Source organism: Salvelinus sp. IW2-2015, linkage group LG7 (assembly GCF_002910315.2).
Source record: "Salvelinus sp. IW2-2015 linkage group LG7, ASM291031v2, whole genome shotgun sequence".
Taxonomy (NCBI): Eukaryota; Metazoa; Chordata; class Actinopteri; order Salmoniformes; family Salmonidae; genus Salvelinus; species Salvelinus sp. IW2-2015.
In genome coordinates, this window is record NC_036847.1 from 25,963,634 (window position 1) to 25,981,460 (window position 17,827).

The 17,827-nt window shown below is 42.7% G+C and overlaps 1 protein-coding gene across 1 annotated transcript in view; it reads left to right on the forward strand.

Annotated features, from left to right (window-relative positions):
• The first annotated feature begins 9,910 nt into the window (after positions 1-9,910).
• LOC111966720 (plexin-A2-like) overlaps positions 9,911-17,827 on the forward strand; it is a 72,382-nt gene continuing 64,465 nt past the window's right edge. The window contains exon 1 of the mRNA XM_023991602.2: positions 9,911-10,447. The gene's annotated coding sequence lies outside the window, so the exon portion shown is untranslated. The remainder of the gene's footprint in view (positions 10,448-17,827) is intronic.

Consider the following 17,827-nt stretch of genomic DNA (forward strand, 5'->3'; position numbering starts at 1 on the left):
AAATGTTGTTGGTAACAGGGAAAAGTAAAAAGTTGTTAACAGGGATGTGATCTATTTTGTACCTGGACAGTTCCAGGGCTATGGGTCTCCATGCTGTCTAGCCTTTTAAAAGTGACTCTCTGCATTTTCCTCACTCTCAAAGGCAATATGTGCTTCAGATTTATGGATGATTTTGATGTGTTTGCTTCCTGTAGTTCTAATTTCTTTCTCTCTCGCTCCTCCCCCCATCTCTCTCTCTTTCTTGACTGGTTGCTGAATGTTGAGATGGGTCAGAGAGAGGGAATGGGATTCTGGAATTCCAGCTGAGTCGACAGACAGACAGGTTGCCATGATCCCTCGTGATATCTTCAAACATGGCTGGGAGGTAAGAAAAAAATAAAAGCACCACAGCGAACCTCTTTGAAACCTTCCAAGTTAGTATGAAATCGCAGCCTGTGAGCCCCTTTGATCAGCTTCACGGATTCATTATCCTCACAATTAAAACCATCACCTGGGCCAAGATGGAAGAGTCATGGGCAGCGTTCAGTAGGACACAATGTTGGGGAATGTTCAGATATAAATATATCATATATCATGTAGAACGAACATACCTCACTCTCATTCTAAGGAATCACGTCAGCTCTATCCATGATGTTTGCCTACTGAATTTGGCCCAGGAAGGTAGGTCTTCTTCAGACTCCACACACAGGTGAGCCATCAGCCACCCAGTCAAACACAAACACAAACAGGTGAAGGGCCTCACAGACTACAGGATTTGTCTGTCAGCGTCTTGCCAGAGTGAACTTGGCCTGTCTTTACACACCCTCTCCCTCCGGTGGAACCAGCGTGGCAGACACCAAGGGGTTTAATGGAACCTGTGACAGGGAGTGTAGCGTTTATGGGACCCATTGATTAGCATTCACTGCATTGTTGAATGGTGTGTGTGTCCATCTTTAAACTTTAATTTGTCACATACACAGGTACAGTGAAATGCTTAACTTGCAAGCCCTACCCAACAGCGCAGTATTCAATATCAAAACAGTATTAACTAATAAAAGGGTAACAGAACAGTTCAGTCAGACTATCAGGGTAACAGAACAGTTCAGTCAGACTATCAGGGTAACAGAACAGTTCAGTCAGACCATCAGAGTGAACAGAACCAGTTTCAGTTCAGACCATCAGAGTAAACAGAACAGTTCAGTCAGACCATCAGAGTAACAGAACAGTTCAGTCAGACCATTCAAGAGTAACAGAACAGTTCAGTCAGACTATCAGGGTAACAGAACAGTTCAGTCAGACCATCAAGGGTAACAGAACAGTTCAGTCAGACTATCAGGGGTAACAAGAACAGTTTCAGTCAGACTATCAGGGTAACAGAACAGTTCAGTCAGACCATCAGAGTAACAAGACAGTTCAGTCAGACTATCAGGTTAACAGAATAGTTCAGTCAGACTATCAGGGTAACAGAACAGTTCAGTCAGACCATCAGAGTAACAGAACAGTTCAGTCAGACTATCAGGGTAACAGACAGTTCAGTCAGATCATCAGGGTAAAACAGAACAAGTTACAGTCAGACTATCAGGGTAACAGAACAGTTCAGTCAGACTATCAGGGTAACAGAACAGTTCAGTCAGACCCATCAGAGTAACAGAACGTTCAGTCAAGACTATCAGGGTAACAGAACAGTTCAGTCAGACTATCGGGTAAGCGAACAGTTCAGTCAGACTATCAGGGTAACAGAACAGTTCAGTCACAACATCAGGGTAACAGAACAGTTCAGTCAGACTATCAGGGTAACAGAACAGTTCAGTCAGACTATCAGGGTAACAGAACAGTTCAGTCAGACCATCAGAGTAACAGAAACAGTTCAGTCAGACTATCAGGGTAACAGAACAGTTCAGTCAGACCATCAGAGTAACAGAACAGTTCATCAGAACTATCAGGGTAACAGAACAGTTCAGTCAGACCATCAGAGTAACAGAACAGTTCAGTCAGACTATCAGGTTAACAGAATAGTTCAGTCAGACTATCAAGGTAACAGAACTGTTCAGTCAGACTATCAGGGTAACAGAATAGTTCAGACTATCAGGTTAAAAATGAATGCAGTATTTTAATGGTGTGTGTAGCCAGGGGTGATGAGCGTCAATAAATGTAGTTCCCTATCAAGGTTGAAAAGTTTACTATCATTGTTCAGTCTCAATTACACCTTTAAATTCCCTGAAAAGACTAATTCATGTTTTCTAGACATTGTGATCTTGACTCCATTTAAGAAGCCTTTACAACTCTCCATCGAGCTGAACCGTTGTCAGTGAATAAGTTGCTTTGTCCGCATCTGTCCAAGGTCAACTACAGACACTGTTCCTCATATTGCACCAATTACTGCTTTAGCTTCAACCTTGGGGAGAGGAAAGCTTTCATTCTAGAAACTCAAGCACGTAGCCGAGGGAAGTAGGGGGGCTGAGGGTGCTGAAGCACCCGTTGAAAAATCTGAATTAACAAAATATATATAAAACATGTTGATATATATATTTTTACTAGTATTTTACTAGTATTAGACCTATACAGGTGTCTGTAGTAGCATGGTTAAAATATTTTTTTCAGCATCTCTCCTTTGGCAAAAAAGCAGTTGTATAATTAAGAACAGTATCTTGCAGGATTCCATAGTTGGAATTGTAAGAGTTGAAGCCCTGTCTCTTTCTCCGCGATTGTCATCATAATGGTATCCAGAAAGAAGAAAACCCTAACCTCAAAATATTACATCAAAAGATGCAAAGTTATGGGCAATGACACAAAACATCCACATCAAGTTAAATATTTTTCTTGATCAAATAACATGGAAAACAACCACTTTTTGAGCAGTATTAATTTACCATGCTTACAAACCACTTAATGTAAATGTGCATTATTTTATTGTACATAGGCTGTTTATCTAGGGTCGTACCTGTAGACTTTCCATCACCATGAAGAAAAACAATGATTATGTAATGTGATGATGTGGCTCAGTTAGTAGAGCATGGTGCTTGCAATGCTAGGGTTGTGGGTTTGATTCCCATGGGGGACCAGTATAAAATGTATGCATTCACTACTGCAAGTTGATCTGAGTAAGTGTCTCATGAAAAAGGAATACATAGACCATTTCACTTTTTACATAGAAAGTGTTTCAAGAAACTTGAAAACCTATATAAGTATTTTTATATTACACAAGTATTATCAGATTAACATAATAACACCTCTACCTTACCTGACACTCTAGACCCACTTCAATTTACTTACCGCCCCAATAGATCCACAGACAATGCAATTGCCATTGCACTGCACACTGCCCTGTCCCATCTGGACAAGAGGAATACTTACAGTTGAAGTCGGAAGTTTACATACACCTTAGCCAAATACATTTAAACTCAGTTTTTCACAATTCCTGACATTTAATCCGAGTAAAAAATCCCTGTTTTAGCTCAGTTAGGATCACCACTTTACTTTCAGAATGTGAGATGTCAGAATAATAATAGAGAGAATGATTCATTTCATCTTTTCTTTCTTTCATCACATTCCCAGTGGGTCAGAGGTTTACATACACTCAATTAGTATTTGGTAGCATTGCCTTTAAATGGTTTAACTTGGGTCAAACATTTTGGGTAGTCTTCCACAAGCTTCCCACAATAAGTTGGGTGAACTTTGGCCCATTCCTCCCAACAGAGCTGGTGTAACTGAGTCAGGTTTGTAGGCCTCCTTGCTCACACACGCTTTTTCAGTTCTGCCCACAAATGTTCTATAGGATTTAGGTCAGGGCTTTGTGATGGCCACTCCAATACCTTGACTTTGTTGTCCTTAAGCCATTTTAAAACAACTTTGGAAGTATGCTTGGGGTCATTGTCCATTTGGAAGACCCATTTGCGAACAAGCGTTAACTTCCTGGCTGATGTCTTGAGATGTTGCTTCATTATATCCACATAATTGTTCTTCCACATGATGCCATCTATTTAGTGAAGTGCACCAGTCCCTCCTGCAGCAAAGCACCCCCACAACATGATGCTGCCACCCCCGTGCTTCACGGTTGTGATGGTATTCTTCAGCTTGCAAGCCTCCCCCTTTCCTCCAAACATAACGATGGTCATTATGGCCAAACAGTTCTAGTTTTGTTTCATCAGACCAGAGAACATTTCTCCAAAAAGTACGATCTTTGTCCCCATGTGCAGTTGCAAATCGTAGTCTGGCTTTTTTATGGAGGTTTTGGAGCAGTGGCTTCTTCCTTGCTGAGCGGCCTTTCGGGTTGCGTCGATATAGGACTCATTTTACTGTGGATATAGATACTTTTGTTCCTGTTTCCTCCAGCATATTCACAAGGTCCTTTGCTATTGTTCTGGGATTGATTTGCACTTTTCGCACCAAAGTACGTTCATCTCTAGGAGACAGAATGTGTCTCCTTCCTGAGCGGTATGACGGCTGCGTAGTCCCATGGTGTTTATACTTGCGTACTATTGTTTGTGCAGATGAACGTGGTACCTTCAGGCATTTGGAAATTACTCCCAAGGAAGAACCAGACTTGTGGAGGTCTACAATTTTTTTTCTGAGGTTTTGGCTGATTTATTTTGATTTCCCCATGATGTCAAGCAAAGAGGCACTGAGTTTGAAGGTAGGCCTTGAAATACATCCACAGGTACACCTCCAATTGACTCAAATGATGTCAATTAGCCTATCAGAACGCTTCTAAAGCTATGACATCATTTTCTGGAATTTTCCAAGCTGTTTAAAGGTACAGTCAACTTAGTGTATGTAAACTTCTGACCCACTGGAATTGTGATACAGTGAATTATAAGTGAAATAATCAGTCTGTAAACAATTGCTGGAAAAATTACTTATGTCATGCACAAAGTAGATGTCCTAACCGACTTGCCAAAACTATAGTTTGTTAATTAACAAGAAATTTGTGGAGTGGTTGAAAAATGAGTTTTAATGACTCCAACCTTAGTGTATGTAAACTTCTGACTTCAACTGTATGTAACAATGCTGTTCATTGACTATAGCTCAGCATTCAACACCATAATACCCTCCAAGCTCATCATTAAGCTCGGGGCACTGGGTCTGAACCACGCCCTGTGTTACTGGGTCCTGGACCTCCTGACGGGCTGCCCCCAGGTGGGAAAGGTAGGAAACAACACCTCCACTTGGCTGATCCTCAACACAGGGGCCCCACAAGGGTGCGTGCTCAGTCCCCTCCTGTTCTCCCTGTTCACCCATGACTTGCGTGGCCACGCACGCCTCCAACTCAATCATCAAGTTTGCAGATGACACCACAGTAGTAGGCCTGATTACAAACAATGATGAGACAGCCTACAGGGAGGAGGTGAGGGCTCTGGGAGTGTGGTGCCAGGAAAATAACCTCTCACTCAACGTCAACAAAACAAAGGAGCTGATTGCGGACTTCAGGAAACAGCAGAAGGGACCACATCAACAGGACTGCAGTGGAGAAGATGGAAAGCTTCAAGTTTTTCGGCATACACATCACGGACAAACTGAAATGGTCCACCCACACAGACAGTGTGGTGAAGAAGGCGCAACAGCGCTTGGCACCTAAAACCCTCACAAACTTTTACAGATGCACAATTGAGAGCATCCTGTCGGGTTGTATCACCGCCTGGTATGGCAACTGCACTGCACGCAACCATAGGGCTCTCCAGAGGGCTCTCCAGCTCTCCTGGGCTCAAACTAATTGCCCTCCAGGACACCTACAGCACCCGATGTCACAGGAAGGCCAAAAATGTCATCAAGGACAACAACCACCCAAGCCACTGCCTGTTCACCACGCTATCATCCAGAAGGCGAGGTCCGTACAGGTGCATCAAAGCTGGGACCGAGAGACTGAAAAACAGATTCTGTTTTCTCAAGGCCTTCCGACTGTTAAATAGCCATCACTAGCACCTTAGAGGCTGCTGCCCTATATACATCAACTTGAAACCACTGCCCAATTTAATAATGGAACACTCGTCACTTTAATGTTTACATATTTTGCATTACTCACCTCATATGTATATACTGTATTCTATTTCATTCTACTGTATTTTAGTCTATGTCGCTCCGACATTGCTCGTCCAAATATTTATATATTCTTAATTCCATTCCTTTACTTTAGATTTGTGTGTATTGTGTGTATTGTTGTAAAATTGTTAGATATTCCTACACTGTTGGATCTAGAAACACAAGCATTTAGCTCCACCCGCAATAACATCTGCTAAACGTGCATGTGATCAATAAATGTAATTTGATTTGATTTTAACTGTTTTGTACAAATAATTATCAGACTCAAGTTACAAATGCTGGTAAACACTCAAATACATTTTGTTTAAATGTTTTCACAAAAGTAGTGCACTGGGTCTTTCCTAGTCCTGTATTAGCGGACCAACATAGATGTCTTCAGCGCAAGCATTTCTTTTTTTCTGGCCCAAACTACTTCCAGTGGCTATGCTCAAGCTCATGTTCCAAGCATCTCAGCTGTAGAGCAAAGGTATTTACAATTTCCATTTGTCCATGTAAAATATGTTTACTCTCTAGAGAAACCCAGTAGTGATGCAACTGTGAACTCGGGACTGGGAACTCGGAAATCTCAGACTTCCGACTTAATGTAAGTGTGGGGAAAACTGGGAAATATTGGTTTAAACAGTCATCCAACTCAGAATTCAAACTTGGGAACTCTGGCCTCTTTCTAGAGCTCCGAATTTCGAACCTGAAGATCACTGACATCATGGTTTGACCTCGCATTTTTCTGAGTTCCCAGTTGTTTTGAAGGCGACATAAAACCAGTGGTAGACTATGTCGTATACGTCATGATGTGACGAAATTACATTCATAAGGAAACAGTATTGTTCTGCATTCCTCCAGCAGTTGGCTTGCTCTCACTCTTCTTCACGTGTGTATTTTGTGTGATTTCACTTATGTTTTGGTTTGGAGTGTCACTGTGGTTTCATAGGAGCATAGCCAACAATCACAGGGGTGCACCAACAGGAGGAGAACGGAGCAACTTGCGGCCCGATTGTCGCTCCCCTTTCATGAGAATGCAGGTACAATCATTCAAGATGTATTTCCATTGGTTCACTGCATATTGATGCGTGTATTTGAAGCCTTGCAGAGGCAGCAACAGCTCAGCGCACCGACGTGTAAGGACCTCAGACAGAAATGGGGCGGAGCATACTGAAGACACGTACTGAAGTATCAAGGAAGTGCACCGTTTTTTAACAATTTTCCATTGGCTTGGACTCCCCTGATTTCAAAGAACACATTGTGGTTTTCAAGGAATGGATTGCTTAAATTTAAATATTTATTCAAAGACAATTGAGGCTTTGTACTGCACAACATTTATTTGTGCCTCAGGCCTTACCCAGAGGAGGCAGATCTGGAGTAGGCAGAGCAAGAGGACAACCTGGAACGGACTTCCCCAAATCCAACAACTGGAGAAAGACTTTTTTCCCTTTTTGCAGAACAATTTCCACCTTAGCCCATAAGAGGGTGGCCAAGATATTGAGACTACTTTTACCATCTTCTCTTTCCAAAATAAAATGTAAATACTGTTTGTTAAACCGCTGCCTCCTCATATTTTTGGCCACTATCGTGGTTCCCAACTAGTCACTCTTATTGAACTTGAATATTTAGAGTTCTGGTGCTCTAACTCTCCACCAGCTGGCATAGTCTGTACCTTTTTTCTTCATTTAAAAAATATACAGTTGTGAATGAAAACCAACACTTTGATTTTATTACACAGACGTCTAGTCAAACCACACGAGGACTGTACACACTACACAGACAGACAGTATACCCAGCACCTGCTCTCCCAGACCCGATATGAATTGAGTTATGTTCCAATCAAACAAATCACTGCTTGTTCCAAACAAGCCTATGAGTAATGGATTCAAGAGCGGTGCTGTATTTGATTACCCCTGCTCTGCTCTGCCGTGGCTTGACTAAGATCCATTTGAGTCTTGAGTGGTAGGCTACATGGAGCTAGGTATTGCTGCTGTGGAACTTCAATATGGATGCCCTCCAGCTATTGACCTAGGCCATCTGTAAGTGGGCTGTGCTGTGCTTTTAGTTTACTCACACACTAGATGGGTCTGCGTCCTCTACCTCCTGGCAGTTTACAGATACTTGTGATGGCAGACAGAAACCTGTCTTGTTTTCCTTTTCCTCACTGAAGAGAATGGGGCTAGCCTACTTTTTCCTTAATGTCTTCAAGTATGAAGCTTTGGGGGGGCATGGACCATTTTTCCATCATGGCAATAACAGAATGACCATTTTAAAGTGCTGGATCATCACAAGTATTTAGACACATTTAGGAGTAAGTAGCCTAATAATGTAGTTAATCAGTGGTCTCTTTTCCTTTGGCAACATAGAGCGGAGTTGGGTGGATCAAGAGATCCCTCTTTGCTGAATATTAGAGGCAAATGCATTAGTGAACTACCAGTTTTGCAACTGAATATAGAGGTACTTGGAACAGTTGATCAGATTGTACTTTAATAACGCAAATGTGAAAGACCGGGATGTGTTGGACACCTTCCCAGTGGCTAAGAGGCGACTTGGGGATGGAGAGAGGGAATTGATTAACGTTAATGCAGCGCAACAAAATGGCTACTTAATGGGGCCTGGATTCCAGAACACTTTCAGAGAGGGAAAATAAACTTAAAGGGATTTGTTGGAAAAAAGCAGATAAGGAGCAGCAGAGTGGAGGGAATTAGTGCTGAGGCTGGTTTTAAGCGTTCTTCTCATTACTTAAACAACAATGTTCTGTCGCCCCCTGGGAGCACGGGGACTCGGAGGGCTGTGAAAGTTGTACCTGATCATTATCTCAGAAGCAGAAAGAGCATGCATCTCAGAGCCAATCAACGGCACTGTTGGGTGCTCTAATGGCTGGCACTCAACAGAGGGTTACTGTGAATATATATGACTGCACATGGTAGTGTCTACTCACCTGGAAAGCGCATTACAAGGACCAATAATGGTCTAAAAATTGCTTGTCTTCTGTCTGTCTTTCACTGCCTCTCTCTTTATCTATTGAGAGAGAGGATAAGCAGAAAGAGATACTTTGCAAAAAAAAATACTTAATGATAGATATTTTTAATTGGGCTTCAATCCACCATTTCAAAATTGGCCTATTTATTTTTAATGCAAATGGTTGATTCATTCCCTAAACTGAGTAGCTTAGACAATGTTTTTCTTCTTTTGAAGACCTGTGAGACTGTAGTAGGGCTATTGTATCGGGTCGTTTATTACTAGGTAGTAGCACCGTGTTATGCCCATAGGTGGCAGTACTCTAGCAGAATTGGCACCAGCATCTCCCCTCAAAGTATCCTTCATTGTTGAGACTTCTTAAATCGCAATGCGCACCAGAACTGGCCTAACGGTATTGTAGAATGGGTGTAAGACTAAGAGGCTTATTATATGTTTGGATTACATTCGATTATATTAATAATATTCCTTTTTTTACTATATTAATAATTTTTTATACAATTATCTCTATTTCAATACATCAAATATAGCTTAAAAACGTATCCAATGCCGGTAGGCTACACCAATGTAACTGAAACATCTTAAATACATTATTATACAAGCGTTAAAGATTGTACCCACTTTATGGTGACCTTTTATTCCTTGGTAATCAATAATAAAAGCATATTTTCCCAAAGCCTATAAATGAGATGAAATCAGAGGAAAAATAAATTATTTATCCCAAAAGAGAATGACTTTATTGTGTCATCTACACTATCTTTCTACTTTTACTGGAGGCTGTTTTGATTGCCGCAAATTACACTGAGCAGAGCATATGGCCAAGCAACTTTTCGGAGGCACCGCACTGAAACAGTTAACACATGCACCATGCAAATGAGTCCGTGCTGTCGAAGTGTACAGGGGGCCGGGTTTAAACGCTGTGGTTTGCTAGCGGTACTGTACGCTGGCGGGGTGCGCCGCAGCTTTCCKATGCCAGTCTAACGCAGCCCTGTCAGAAAGCGTGTGTGAATTTGTGCGGCAAGGTTGCTATGCAAACCGAAGATAGTCTACCCGCCGATGGCAAGCGAGGCTACAGCCGAATTCATAGTACAGGACATTAGCCTGTAAACTGAAGGAATTCGCTGTATCATAGGCATGCTCATGTAAATTACCATTTAAAAAAATTGGAGATCAACTGAAGTTGAGCGCGCTGAATTTTCAGCATAGATTCGTTATTGTGGATTTACCTAATAGTAGCCGTGCGAAACCTAGAATCGGCTTTTAGGGATCTTTAGYATATAAGTAAGGGGGCATTGGGTATCCGACATTTTATAGGAATTTGGAGTAAATAGGAGTACTCTAAATTGTTTGAGGAACTCGTAGCATTTTCCGTGGATGTAAGTAGAATAATCCATCACCTCAACGAAGAGAAGACCATCACAGCTTGTGTGATCAGAATTAAAATATCAGCAGCAGCTCCCATTGAAACCGAAAGGTGAGTGATAACGTTTAGCCTATGTTATTTATTTTTTATCTACCTAGACATAAAACTATTTATTATCAGTTTGGTTTTACATTTCGATGTCGATGCTGATGATAGCTACCAGCACAATTTTGTGTCTTTTGCCTTGACACTTCTGCTGAATAATTAACTGTAGCCTAGTCTGCCACAAGAAGGATGTAGATAATAATACGGCTGGTTATTACAAGGTTGTGGGATATTAAGCTGAATGAAAAAATGCCCCAAAAATAGATTGGATGAATTTCAGTGTTGTTATTATTCCAATAGTACCTGTTACTTTTCAATGAACGTGTAGACAATGTAGGCATACGGGTTAAACAGGTTATAGACTCGTGCGTAAAACCACAATTACGCATAGCTCCTTTCAGCCAGGTTTTGGGCTTTTCCGGAGTCATATGTATGGCTCTGTGCTTTACCATCCACTCTATGACTTCACGGTCAACCTTTAATCATAATGCAGCTGTCATCAGCTCATTAAACTAATTTGATTGAGTTTGATATCCAGACAATCCTAAAATATTCATATTGCATTGTTCTGGATTGATGTTATAAGACCTCTATTAAGCTGCAGTATTAAATCAGTTATCCGTTATTTTTAACTGACTATCATCCCAACGTATTTTCAATTACTTCCAGTAATCAACAGACCAGTATCTATAGCTAATGATTCCCTCAGCATCAGCTCGCCATGCTGACCTTGACTGTGAACCTGCTATTAGGGGTAAGTTAGAGCAGTGCTCCACAGAGTGAATATAAAAATGTCCATTATAGTGGACAGACAGATTGTAGTGCCTATTTTAAGCCTTGTGTCTCATAAATACCATCCAACACGTGAGAACAAATGTGATTATTTTGCTCCATGTAACTTGTTTCTGTTCTTTACTGCGTTACCCGGGGCAGAGGGTTGGAATAACGGTTTTAAATGTACTCTCCGACACCGATTAGTCTACTCTTTCATCCATCCTTCTAACTTGTTAATATTCTATAACGCTGTTGATTTATGATAAAGGTTCCTATTACAATGTGGTTTGCCGCAAGACAGAATAACAGTCGCCGTTTGCCCCAAGCCTTGAAAGCAGCTAGAATCTAGACTGCTCATGTGTCGAAGCTCTGGACCAGCAGATGCACTCACAAATCTTCATTTTCCGTCACACACACACAGCGCCCGGGAAAGCGCTCATGACAGTGACTCTAAAGGAAAATAAATGTTGTCTTAAGTAGAAAAATTGCCTTACATTTGCATGACAATAACTTGCATCTGCCCATGACTGACGGAGAGCATATTAATCGTTGTGACCATGCAATCAAACATTGTTTCTTCTTGGTAAAATCAGTTTTTGTATATCTAAAGCGTGACCTACTCACATCATTATTTTAATATCCCTCTCTAAGCGAAACAGCAGTTTAACCCCAGGAACAGCCACAAGGGTGGAAATTGCATCCCTGGAAGAACAAACCACTAAACTCAGCCTTGGTCTGATTATCACATGCTCATTATATTCACCTAATTAACTCCAATCTGAAGAGAAGCACAGGCACTGATAGTCTGGAATGGGAATAGCAGCGTTTCCCAAACTCGGTCCCTGGGACCCCAAGGGGTGCTACTTTTTTCTTCTTCCCCCTGACACCACACAGCTGATTCAAATGATCAAAGCTTAGTTGATTAATTTATTATTTAAATCATGTGTCGTGATTGGGCAAAAACCAAAACGTGCACCCCTTGGGGCCCGAGGACCGAGTTTGGGAAACTCTGGGTTATAACATTACCAGTGTGTTTGGGCAGTGGGGCACTCACCTTATGACTGTATTATTTTAAGACACAGATTTAGTCAGACTTGATTCCCGTTTTCTGGAATCAAGTGTACATGAAATACATGATATCTAGATAATCTATTTATGCAAGCTACAAGAACAAAGCTACATTCTGCTCAATGTAGCACTTTCAAGAGATCTCTTTGACGAGGAGCAGTGCAAGTGGAGATGTTGAGAACCTCAACATCACACATTCTTTAATCAATAAGGTTAACTACATGAAGCTCAGAGAAATGACCTCCATTGGAGAAATTCACATCAAACTGGTTGGCTGGCTGGTTGATCGTGCACTGCCATTGCCTCACCATCTCTCCATCTCTCCATTCCCCTTTCTCTCAACATGTGTTCCAGCATTTTGATTGGATTTTATTCAGCTGTCAGGACAGGAAGAATCTCAGTGCTATTGATTTGCTTTTGCCAGTTTAGTACATGTCTTTTTCCTGCAGGGTAATCGGGAGGTCTTATGTGATTAAGGAGGGTTTGTTCACCACTTTCAACAGCTTTAGAAAGGGTAAATGATGCATCTCAATGGACTCCCTGAAAGCATTCTGGTAGTACACACATGGAGTACGAACGCTGTGTTGATTAAGTACTGTGCTCTTTTTAGATGACCGGTATCTCAGTTATGTTGAGTTTTTCCATTCTGCCTGGTAGCATGGTAGCTGTTTTCTCCTTTCTATTCAAAAGCTGCTGACCACTGAACAGCGTCACGTATGTAGTGTAGAATGTATACCCTGGCCCCTGTTCCCAAGTCTCCTTCCTTGTGATGATGAGACGCTTCCTCAGGATGGCACGACGGCTCAAGAGCGTCCCCTGTCGACCCCGACCACGACTCTTTAGACTTCAGCAGCTATCAAGCAGACCAGGGCAAGATCTGAACAGAGCCTGCTCTGCATCTCCTCAATACCATCAGCAGTCAGGCCTTTAGAGCCTAATAATACATATTTTTGTTTGTACTTAGTACCAAGTGAGTAGGTTAGTGGTGGTGGTGACAGAGGTGCATGCACAGATAGCCTACTCTGTGCTTTTGTATGTGCTGTGTGAGTGTCACCAGCATGCAGTGCACACTGGCTTCTCTTCTCCTCTATTGGCTAGGCTCCCTCTACCAGGCAGCCAGGCCCGCCCTCCCATGTTTAGATTGAGAGATTTTGACAAGTCACTATGCATGCAGGCAGAATCCTTGACCTATTTCTTAACGAGTGAACAGTCTAAACATGTTCAGTGGTTGGATATTCTGAAATAGGCTCCCCCTTAAAGACCCCCCCCCTCACACACATACACACGCTTGCGTACACAGGCACTCCAATGCCTTGCAGGCTGGCTGCTGTGTGTTCACTTGTTCCTTGCAAATCTAGGTCTCCACATGATCTGCTTGAATGTAGGCTACTCACCATATTTGTTTGTTTAGTGCAATTGGTCTCCCCCTCACCGCAATGTTTATCTGAATCTGTCAACTGTCCAGCTGTCACAACAGAAATCTCTATCTCTGACCTACACACACTCCACTCATGCCTGGGTGTACATGCGTGCATGTGTGATAGAGAGGGAAGGTGAAGATTGACATAAGAGAGACTTATAACATCTGTGACATTGATCAAGTGGAGTGTAGCCAGGGAGAGTGTTTAGTTGGAAAGTGGTTGTTGTATGGTGTTAAGCAGAACTATCTCTCTCCTCATGCTGTTTAAAGGCTGGCTCCTCACCCAAGACAGGTTCCTCAACCATATCACTGAGTTCTCTGAGCTTTCAGTCTCTCTCAACCCTGTAAACAACAGGCTTTTATTATCTGCCTGCTAGGCAGCTTCTTTAGGCATCATGTCCAGCCCACCTTATTTAGAGATAGCTATGCTTCTGTTAGTCATAATTATCCCAGAGGACTTAGAGGAGTAGACAGTAGCCAGCAGCAGTGCCCAGATATGTTGCATCAATGTGGGGGAGTTCCGATGCTTTTCACAGCCTTGATTTAGGAAYAGGGGGAGGCTAAGGGTTCTACTCATCCATCAGCCTAGTCACAGATATGTGCGGAATGAACTGAACCTTGCACACCTCGTTATGTAATGCATTTGAAAAGTGCTCCTTTATGTCACTATAGCCAGGGCTACCCTGAAAGTCTTAGTCGTGCTGTGGTAGTTTCCATCATGTTGAGTGGTTGTGTGCGTAGCCTTTAGTGACTTACTGAATCGTTGAGACCAGTTTAGGTTGATGGCTACAGGCCTCTACATTGGTAAATAGCCGCTGGAGTCAGTATGAGCAGCACAGGGAGTGAAAATCAATGCGACTGCTCTGCATGACATTTTCCAATACATTCACAGAAACTCTAATGCACCAGAAGACTCCAAAGACCGCAAGTACTGCTTCTGAAATCATAGGACCTGTGAGTCCGAGGTGGGTGCTTTTCCTTTTTAACTGCTGTGTGTGTGATATTGTGTTGAGAGTAGGGCTGGGCGGTATACCGTGTTTTACTATATACCGGTATTGATGCACGGAGCGGTTTGGGTTTTTACTATACATCCTATAACGGTATAACGGTGATACACCGTGTGTAATGTCCATTTTTATAGTTCACTCCGCTACTTGAGTCATCCCTCTCCGCTGTCTCGCTCTCTGCATGCCGCTTTCCACACATACCTAGTCCCACCTCCTGTCACTCAAGGAGCGCATTTGTTGTTGCTTGACCACGAGACACTTTCATAGGTCATGGTCAATGCAGCACATGCAACAATGTTGTTTCCACTTTGATCTTAATATAAATCCACAAGCGTTCTATAATTACAATATTAGTTTTTACATCAGCAAACAGCTAGTTTGTATTTTCTTAGCAAGTTAAGCTAAATTGTGTTAGCCACTAATGCTAATCACTAGCTAGCTAGCTAATAAAAGTACTGAGTCAGAGCAAACGTAGCTAGCTAATACAGCCTGATACCAGTGCTGGTGGAGGCCTAAATCACTATGTTGTTTGTGCAACAGTATCTTCTAAATCAAAGAGGAATAGGCAAAGCATGAATATGTTGGCTATATGAATAAAGATTTAATGTAGCCAAAGATTATAGGGTCCCCTAGGAAACACGGAACATCACTTTGGTTCCTACCCTGTCACAATAACTCATCCATAGCATTTTCATTCGTTGTCATGTCAAACAACACTGTATTCAAAGTGCCCACTTACAATTGCGACCTGGCCAATATAAAGCAAAGCAGTGCGACACAAACAATAACAGAGTTACACATGGAATAAACAAACGTACAGTCAATAACACAATAGAAAAAATATATATACAGTGTGTGCAAAAATGAGTGCAGAAATTGATGGAAATGCAGGAAATTATTTTAGGTTGATGTTGAATTGAACAGTATAAACCAATCAGAATGGAGAAAGACCCATTGAAATCATTTAGAATATAAATGTTGCCCCTCTGGGTCACCCACTACTCATAAAGAAAATGTAGAACTTGTATTAATCAAAAACATAAAATACTGTCAAAATTTGAAAAATGCCATGATATGATATTTTGGCCATATCGCCCAGCCCTAGATAAGAGAGGTTGTTTCCCCATGTCTGTCCGAGTGCTGCTGGCAGAGGCCCTGCAGTGGGAGGTTGGAGGGCTGGAGAGTTGGACCCCCCAGATAGAGCAGTTGAGCAGCAGACTCCAACCAGTCTGTCTCTCTCACTCATCAGAGGGCCAAGCTGAGGGGGGAACCGTTAATGTCCTACCTCTTTCTGGCAGGATAAAGTGTCCAGGGCCCTTATTCATAAAGACTATCAAAGTAAGACTCCTGATGAGTGCTGATTTAGGATAAGTTTAGCCTTTTGGATCATAATGAATAAGACTACATCGACAGGGGAGACCTGGTCCAAGATCAGCATTCTTTTTAAAAACGGGTCCAAACCCCAGACCTCACCATGCATCCATCCCCCTGGCTATTGACGGCAATGAGGCTAATGCTGAACTCCAGTGTGCCCTCTCCTCTACCAGTCCCAAAGGCCTGCCAGTTAGCTGAAACAAAGCCTTTTGTCCAACTACTGAATCCAACAGATGGAGAAATTGACAGTAAATGAAAGTAGGGGAGAAAAGGAAAAGAAAGGTAACTTAGTGGAGCGTGTTAGAGCAGAGTGTTTGGAAAGTGTAACACCCTCAGAAAGCACCATTGGTGTAACATTGAAGGAATTTCCCCCCCTGGTTGTGGTGCCACAGTGATGTAGAGCCCCCAGTGTGTGAGGTGCTGAGCCCATGGCAGCTCTCTCTCCAGGGCCCAGGCTTTGAGAACCTTTTATTGAGATACTCATAGAATTGCCTTCATGACACATTTCCATGGGACAGGATCTCTCGCCGTTCTTTAGTGCCTCAATCTGTCCACCGCACTCGATACATCAGTCAGCCTCTCGCTCTCTTCCTCAGTCACAGAACAGGCCCTTTAGGCATTCACCACCATGTCCACATGTCTCTGCCCAGACCCAGTCTCACTGTTTATCTGATCCCTCCTGTCACAAGCCATGCTATATTTTACCTGCTGTAACAAAGTTACCCTGTTGCTGGAGATAAGAACAGCAATCATGGAACCAGGACCTGCGGAATAACAAGTCTGCCTGTTTGTTTGTCAGTGAACTTCACACTGGCTGTAAGTCACAGGCAGCCTGTCAGACCCAGTAGCAAGCCAAGCATTACCTCATAGCTATGAGGGTTGTTTTGATTATTCAAGAAGGGGCTGAAATTGACATTTGGGTTGTTTGTGTTGCCAGAACAAAACCCTCAGGCTGTTTCTCCACCTCAAGACCCCACTATTTGTTGTGCCGAGGCGAGACTGTTCCCGAGGCAGCACAACAGCCTAATCAAAGCATTGGAAAAGGGGGGAAAAGACCTTGAGGCTCGAGCTTTACATTCAAATGCTTTGACTTTTTCCATTTTCATGAAAGCACTGAATGCATTGTCTCTGTCTCTGAATTCTCCCTTTCAGTCTTGGTTGAATATAAGTCAGTTTAGGCCTGGAAGCATCAATAATCAATTAGCTTGTGTCATGGGAGGATGTGCTGTTTTGTTTAGTGTGGAAGTTGACAATAAGTGAGCAACAAAAGGGAGAGAGCGGGTGAGAGGCATGCAGGCAGGGATGGAGGGAGGGAGGGGGCTGAGCACAGCACAGACACCAAGGGCAGCTGTCAGTAGCAGGCAGACGATAGTGTGACAGTGCCTGCGTCCCTATTCCCTATGTAGTGCACTACTTTTGAAAGGGTACATAGGGTTCTGGTCAAAAGTAGTGCACTAAATAGGGAATAGTGTGCTATTTGGGAATGTGTGTATGTGGGGGTGTGGTAGGGGAACAGGGCGCTGGGCACAGTGGCAGATAAGGTAAAGAACGCCAATGTGCCACATGCTGACAGAGTCCACAACGCCCCCTGGTGATGTGGATGGACGTCCTGCCTGGCCCTGCCACCGTCACCATGGTTACCACACACAGTGGCGGCAACGAGCGGCATTGCTTTGGCTTGTCTAGTCTGCTCATGTGCTGTGAGAAAGGAGTTCTAAGCCAACGGCAGCTTTGTCTCTACTC